The following is an 8,209-nucleotide window of genomic DNA, read 5'->3' as shown; positions in this document are numbered from 1 at the left end:
CATCACCACTATTTCTGAATGTGCGTGGCTCATTCCGCAGGACTTGTTCTTTGTATAATTCCTGGATTTTCAGAAGCCCTTTGATGGCAGCACCCCCACACTGAAAATTGTTTCAGCACCACTGTACAAGGGTCAGTTGTCATGCTCATCTGCTGCGTAAATTTGCATTGAAGTAGTCTAACTCCCCAGGCCTTGTCTTTTGCTCAATTTGCCTTTGTGAGTTTTCTCTCAATCACTGTCGACTTCCTTTGATCTTTCTTTCTTCTTTCACTTCATCTTCTCCTTCATTGTATCTTTCGGCCCTCTTAAGAGACACACCCCCTTGTAGCCACTTCTATACTTCTGTCACCTAATTATTTTCCTATCCTTTGCCCTGTAACGTTACTGATCCTAGCTATAGCATCACTATCCAGAATCTGTTCACCTGAGTTATGTTCCTCTTATCCCCACGCATCTAATAATCAGCTCTTGGTCTCCCTCCACCTCTCACGAGACATAGTCTGAGGCAGTGTCTCCATCTTGGAGAGACAATCCCTTGCACTTGTGTTGTTCTACTGGCACTGCCGGCTTGAGCTTTGGTCAGCAGTGGCAAAAGAAGGACTAATGGAAAGTGAACGTATACTGGAGCAACAGAGTGTATGGATTTATAAGAGCTTGATTAAATGAGAAAAAAAGAGTTTAGTTGAGAGAAAAAATGCAACCTGGCCCATACGGGGATCGAACCCGCGACCTTGGCGTTATTAGCACCACGCTCTAACCAACTGAGCTAACCGGCCATGAGTACTAAAGATATCCTTTTTCCATGTAATGCAGATAGATAGAAGAGTTGGTCTCACTATCGCAATTCCTTCATACTTTTCTCCTTCCGCCCCCTGTCTGGATTACAATAACAAGAGCTGTGGAGTGCTGCACGCCAGCCTCAGTGCCTCTTCTTTTACTCAATCTCACTGTGTGCTGTGATATCTTTGTAACATCGCTTGTTGCCGGAAAAAAAGGAAAGGATGGATAGTATTTTTATTCTTTTACAACAAAACCCAAAATGCATTGGCTTGCTTGCTCATTAAGTTTACAAGGCCAGCTGCTTTTGAGATATTATAATTATAGTGGTTATTCGGCGTTGGAGGTAAGAGAGTTTTTTTTAGGTCTGGCCATTCCTTCTGCTTCAAATTACTTGAGCTCTTGTCAACAAAGTAACAACAAAACATAGCCAACGGTTCGTTGCTCAAGCCTTCCCTACTGCGCCTTCCCATGTCTCTCCTGCCGACCACAGTGCAGGAAATCTGAGTTTGCATTTGCGCGAAGAGACGTACAACACAAGAAGGCGCGCTTTCGTGCGCCAGGCACCACCCGGCCTGTGCATTCCTCACTGTCGTGAGATCAGTTTACTCAGCAGAGAATGACGCTGCAATTGGTTAGTAGGGCAGGCCTGACCAGAATAGTATATTTGGGGTCATTTATTTGATTGCATTTTTAAAACAGTAACAGAACTTAACTGCAATGTTTAAATAGGTCTAGACATATTTAAACAGTATCAATTTAATAGAAGAATTGTGGTCAATTCAGAGGGGAGGCACCAATGTTTTTTTTTCCCATTGGGTGGATGCGGCATTAAAGAGTTTGAAGACCACTTGTCTAAGTGGACACTAATACACCTGGATGCTCCTGAATTCTTCGCAACAGATGCCAGCAAACCTGGCTGGAGAGCTACTGTGTTGGACTGATCCTGTCGATTCAAGTGGTCTTTCCTAGAGAGTCGGAGGTCATGGAAATAGATGGAGTTGATGGTAATCTTCAGGGCTTTGAAGTTTTCCCATCATCATCTGTCTCAAAAAAATGTGCTAGTAATGACAGAGAATAAGGTAGCTGTCTTTTACATTAACCAACAGTGAAGCATGCATTCAAAATCCCTCAATGCAATAGCAGAACAATTGGGTTATTGGGCAGAGATCAACCTGTTGCACACGTCGGCAGTACACATCAAGGGCACCGACAATGTGATGGCAGACAGCTGGAGGTTTCCAAATTTGCTGGAGTTGACATTATCCAGGTCGTTGTTTTGAGAGATATGCCGAGAGTTTGTGAAACCCTTTCTGGATCTCTTTTCAAACAAGGACAATGCTCATCTTTGTCGATTCTGATCCAGGCTTCTGGAACAAGGAGCCTAGGTAGTGGACGTATTGGTGATAAAGTGGCTGAGAAGTCTCCTTTATACATTCCCCCACTTTTTATTGATCCAGATGGTTCTCTTCAAGTCCCAGCAGGGGGAGGGAACTTTATTCTTGTGGGCCCTTATTGGCCAGAGATGTCATGGTTTCCTCTTCTGAACCCCTGGCTCTTCTACCTCCTTGGGTACTGCTCAAGTGTATCTCTGTCAGAACGTCGTCCCTGACCTACTTGCTCCAACTCACTCTATCGCTTTGGAGGTTGAGAAGTCTGGACTGCTAGCAAAGGGTCTTTCCTCTTCCTTAGTGGAGTTAATTCAGCACTCCAGCAGGCCTTCTACTTCGAAGTCTTACTCAAAGAACTGGAAGTCTTTTGAGACGTGATGTTCTGCTCATGATCTTTTGGCACCTACATGTAGTTTGTCTGCTATTTTGCATTTTCTTCTGAATGGGTTTCACTTGAATCTCTTTCCACTCTGAAAGCTCATTGCATTGCGATAAAGGTTTTTAGGGACTTTTCTGTACCTTCGTCGATGTTACAGTCTTTGGTGTCTAGACTGTTCTGATCTTTAGTCAATTGTAAGACCAGTTGAAAAATCCCTTTTCTCCAACTCAGAATCTTCCTACTCTTTTATAGGCTTTGCAATTTTATCTCTTTGAGGATCTGGATACTGTAGACATAAAGATTGTTTCCTATAAAGTTATTTTCCTATTTCCTATCATCTTGCTGAGAACAATTGGGGAGCTGGGAGCCTTAAAATGCTGTCCTCTCTTCACTTGATACTTTGGAAGATGGGGTAACTTTAAGGCCTAGCCTTACCTTTGCTGCAAAGGTTAAGTCTATTTTTGATAGATCTTAGGAAATAATTCTTCCTTCTTTCATTCCCTCTCCTTCCTCTCCGGAGGAACATTTTCTGAATACACTTGATGTTTAAAGAGCTCTTTTCATTTATGTCACCAGGCCTCTGCAGTTCAGGAAAACCGACTCATTGTTTGTGACTTTTGGACAGCCTGGAAAAGACAAGAAGGTGACTTTTATGACTCTGAGTAGGTGGATTAAGTTGTCAATTTTTCTGGCTTTGCAAGGCTTTTTAGAATATCTTCCAGTTCAGGGATGGTCTACGAGAGGAATGGCCACCTCCTGGGTTGAATTCCAGTGAGTAACAATCTAGGAAATTCCTAGGGTGGCTACTTGGTCCTCAGAGCATACATTTGTCAAACATTATGGCTTAATAATTTTTCTGTTTTGCATTTGAGTACCAATGTTTTGAACTCTGCATTACCCTTAGTCCATCTTGTCTTTGTCACAAACATTACATCCTGCCCACCTTCTCATCAGTCCTTTGGCAAGGGCTTGGCACCCAGGTTGGGTGCATGGGGCTAGAATTTAAGGATCCTCCTGTTCTTTCTTCCTGTTGGAAGGTGACATCACCCTACTTTGTAATGACTGTCACAAGGACGCAATGGACTAAGGCTAATGAAGATTACCAATAAGTAACCAACGCATCACCACTATTTCTGAATGTGCCTGGCTCATTCCGCAGGACTTGTTCTTTGTATAATTCCTGGATTTTCCGAAGCCCTTTGATGGCAGCACCCCCACACTGAAAATTGTTTCAGCACCACTGTACAAGGGTCAGTTGTCATGCTCATCTGCGGCGTAAATTTGCATTGAACTAGTCTAACTCCCCAGGCCTTGTCTTTTGCTCAATTTGCCTTTGTGAGTTTTCTCTCAATCACTGTCGACTTCCTTTGATCTTTCTTTCTTCTTTCACTTCACCTTCGCCTTCAGTGTATCTTTCGGCCCTCTTAAGAGACACACCCCCTTGTAGCCACTTCTATACTTCTGTCACCTAATTATTTTCCTATCCTTCGCCCTGTAACGTTACTGATCCTAGCTATAGCATCACTATCCAGAATCTGTTCACCTGAGTTATGTTCCTCTTATCCCCACGCATCTAATGCGTCTAATAATCAGCTCTTGGTCTCCCTCCACCTCTCACGAGACATAGTCTGAGGCAGTGTCTCCATATTGGAGAGACAATCCCTTGCACTTGTGTTGTTCTACTGGCACTGCCGGCTTGAGCTTTGGTCAGCAGTGGCAAAAGAAGGACTAATGGAAAGTGAACGTATACTGGAGCAACAGAGTGTATGGATTTATAAGAGCTTGATTAAATGATAAAAAAAGAGTTTAGTTGAGAGAAGAAATGCAACCTGGCCCGTACGGGGATTGAACCCACGACCTTGGCGTTATTAGCACCACGCTCTAACCAACTGAGCTAACCAGCCATGATTACTAAAGGTATCCTTTTTCCATGTAATGCAGATAGATAGAAGGGTTGGTCTCACTATCGCAATTCCTTCATACTTTTCTCCTTCCGCCCCCTGTCTGGATTACAATAACAAGAGCTGTGGAGTGCTGCACGCCAGCCTCAGTGCCTCTTCTTTCACTCAATCTCACTGTGTGCTGTGATATCTTTGTAACATCGCTTGTTGCCGGAAAAAAGGAAAGGATGGATAGTATTTTTATTCTTTTACAACAAAACCCAAAATGCATCGGCTTGCTTGCTCATTAAGTTTACAAGGCCAGCTGCTTTTGAGATATTATAATTATAGTGGTTATTCGGCGTTGGAGGTAAGAGAGTTTTTTTTAGGTCTGGCCATTCCTTCTGCTTCAAATTACTTGAGCTCTTGTCAACAAAGTAACAACAAAACATAGCCAACGGTTCGTTGCTCAAGCCTTCCCTACTGCGCCTTCCCATGTCTCTCCTGCCGACCACAGTGCAGGAAATCTGAGTTTGCATTTGCGCGAAGAGACGTACAACACAAGAAGGCGCGCTTTCGTGCGCCGGGCACCACCCGGCCTGTGCATTCCTCACTGTTGTGAGATCAGTTTACTCAGCAGAGCATGACGCTGCAATTGGTTAGTAGGGCAGGCCTGACCAGAATAGTATATTTGGGGTCATTTATTTGATTGCATTTTTAAAACAGTAAGAGAACTTAACTGCAATGTTTAAATAGGTCTAGACATATTTAAACAGTGTCAATTTAATAGAAGAATTGTGGACAATTCAGAGGGGAGGCACCAATGTTTTTTTTTCCCATTGGGTGGATGCGGCATTAAAGAGTTTGAAGACCACTGGTCTAAGTGGACACTAATACACCTGGATGCTCCTGAATTCCTCGCAACAGATGCCAGCAAACCTGGCTGGAGAGCTACTGTGTTGGACTGATCCTGTCGATTCAAGTGGTCTTTCCTAGAGAGTCGGAGGTCATGGAAATAGATGGAGTTGATGGTAATCTTCAAGGCTTTGAAGTTTTCCCATCATCATCTGTCTCAAAAAAATGTGCTAGTAAAGACAGAGAATAAGGTAGCTGTCTTTTACATTAACCAACAGTGAAGCATGCATTCAAAATCCCTCAATGCAATAGCAGAACAATTGGGTTATTGGGCAGAGATCAACCTGTTGCACACGGCGGCAGTACACATCAAGGGCACCGACAATGTGATGGCAGACAGCTGGAGGTTTCCAAATTTGCTGGAGTTGACGTTATCCAGGTCATTGTTTTGAGAGATATGCCGAGAGTTTGTGAAACCCTTTCTGGATCTCTTTTCAAACAAGGACAATGCTCATCTTTGTCGATTCTGATCCAGGCTTCCGGAACAAGGAGCCTAGGTAGTGGACGTATTGGTGATAAAGTGGCTGAGAAGTCTCCTTTATACATTCCCCCACTTTTTATTGATCCAGATGGTTCTCTTCAAGTCTCAGCAGGGGGGAGGGAACTTTATTCTTGTGGGCCCTTATTGGCCAGAGATGTCATGGTTTCCTCTTCTGAACCCCTGGCTCTTCTACCTCCTTGGGTACTGCTCAAGTGTGTCTCTCTCAGAACGTCGTCCCTGACCTTCTTGCTCCAACTCACTCTATCGCTTTGGAGGTTGAGAAGTCTGGACTGCTAGCAAAGGGTCTTTCCTCTTCCTTAGTGGAATTAATTCAGCACTCCAGCAGGCCTTCTACTTCGAAGTCTTACTCAAAGAACTGGAAGTCTTTTGAGATGTGATGTTCTGCTCATGATCTTTTGGCACCTACCTGTAGTTTGTCTGCTATTTTGCATTTTCTTCTGAATGGGTTTCACTTGAACCTCTTTCCACTCTGAAAGCTCATTGCTTTGCGATAATGGTTTTTAGGGACTTTTCTGTACCTTCGTCGATGTTACAGTCTTTGGTGTCTAGACTGTTCTGATCTTTTGTCAATTGTAAGACCAGTTGAAAAATCCCTTTCTCCAACTCAGAATCTTCCTACTCTTTTATAGGCTTTGCAATTTTATCTCTTTGAGGATCTGGATACTGTAGACATAAAGATTGATTCCTATAAAGTTATTTTCCTATTTCCTATCACCTTGCTGAGAACAATTGGGGAGCTGGGAGCCTCAAAATGCTGTCCTCTCTTCATTTGATACTTTGGAAGATGGGGTAACTTTAAGGCCTAGCCTTACCTTTGCTGCAAAGGTTAAGTCTATTTTTGATAGATCTTAGGAAATAATTCTTCCTTCTTTCATTCCCTCTCCTTCCTCTCCGGAGGAACATTTTCTGAATACACTTGATGTTTAAAGAGCTCTTTTCATTTATGTCACCAGGCCTTTGCAGTTCAGGAAAACCGACTCCTTGTTTGTGACTTTTGGACAGCCTGGAAAAGACAAGAAGGTGACTTTTATGACTCTGAGTAGGTGGATTAAGTTGTCAATTTTTCTGGCTTTGCAAGGCTTTTAAGAATATCTTCCAGTTCAGGGATGGTCTACGAGAGGAATGGCCACCTCCTGGGTTAAATTCCAGTGAGTAACAATCTAGGAAATTCCTAGGGTGGCTACTTGGTCCTCAGAGCATACATTTGTCAAGCATTATGGCTTAATAATTTTTCTGTTTTACATTTGAGTACCAATGTTTTGAACTCTGCATTACCCTTAGTCCATCTTGTCTTTGTCACAAACATTACATCCTGCCCACCTTCCCATCTGTCCTTTGGCAAGGGCTTGGCACCCAGGTTGGGTGCATGGGGCTAGCATTTAAGGATCCTCCTGTTCTTTCTTCCTGTTGGAAGGTGACATCACCTTACTTTGTAATGACTGTCACAAGGACGCAATGGACTAAGGCTAATGAAGATTACCAATAAGTAACCAACGCATCACCACTCTTTCTGAATGTGCGTGGCTCATTCCGCAGGACTAGTTCTTTGTATAATTCCTGGATTTTCAGAAGCCCTTTGATGGCAGCACCCCCACACTGAAAATTGTTTCAGCACCACTGTACAAGGGTCAGTTGTCATGCTCATCTGCGGCGTGAATTTGCATTGAAGTAGTCTAACTCCCCAGGCCTTGTCTTTTGCTCAATTTGCCTTTGTGAGTTTTCTCTCAATCACTGTCGACTTCCTTTGATCTTTCTTTCTTCTTTCACTTCACCTTCGGCTTCAGTGTATCTTTCGGCCCTCTTAAGAGACACACCCCCTTGTAGCCACTTCTATACTTCTGTCACCTAATTATTTTCCTATCCTTTCCCCTGTAACGTTGCTGATCCTAGCTATAGCATCACTATCCAGAATCTGTTCACCTGAGTTATGTTCCTCTTATCCCCACGCATCTAATAATCAGCTCTTGGTCTCCCTCCACCTCTCACGAGACATAGTCTGAGGCAGTGTCTCCATCTTGGAGAGACAATCCCTTGCACTTGTGTTGTTCTGCTGGCGCTGCCGGCTTGAGCTTTGGTCAGCAGTGGCAAAAGAAGGACTAATGGAAAGTGAACGTATACTGGAGCAACAGAGTGTATGGATTTATAAGAGCTTGATTAAATGAGAAAAAAAGAGTTTAGTTGAGAGAAAAAATGCAACCTGGCCCGTACGGGAATCGAACTCGCGACCTTGGCGCCATTAGCACCACGCTCTAACCAACGGAGCTAACCGGCCACGAGTCATACAGATATCCTTTTTCCTTGAAATGCAGATAGATAGAAGAGTTGGTCTTACTATCGCAATTCCTTCATACTTTTCTCCTTCCGC

The 8,209-nt window shown here is 43.5% G+C and overlaps 2 non-coding genes across 2 annotated transcripts; both read right to left on the bottom strand.

Annotated features, from left to right (window-relative positions):
- Positions 1–702: 702 nt before the first annotated feature.
- Positions 703–776, bottom strand: TRNAI-AAU (transfer RNA isoleucine (anticodon AAU)). The gene has a single exon. It is a non-coding gene; the product is annotated as a tRNA-Ile (tRNA).
- Positions 777–4,377: 3,601 nt separating this feature from the next.
- TRNAI-AAU (transfer RNA isoleucine (anticodon AAU)) lies at positions 4,378–4,451 on the bottom strand. The gene has a single exon. It is a non-coding gene; the product is annotated as a tRNA-Ile (tRNA).
- Positions 4,452–8,209: the final 3,758 nt, after the last annotated feature.

This window comes from Pleurodeles waltl, chromosome 12 (genome assembly GCF_031143425.1).
Source record: "Pleurodeles waltl isolate 20211129_DDA chromosome 12, aPleWal1.hap1.20221129, whole genome shotgun sequence".
NCBI lineage: Eukaryota > Metazoa > Chordata > Amphibia > Caudata > Salamandridae > Pleurodeles > Pleurodeles waltl.
This window is presented reverse-complemented; position numbering and strand designations above follow the sequence as displayed.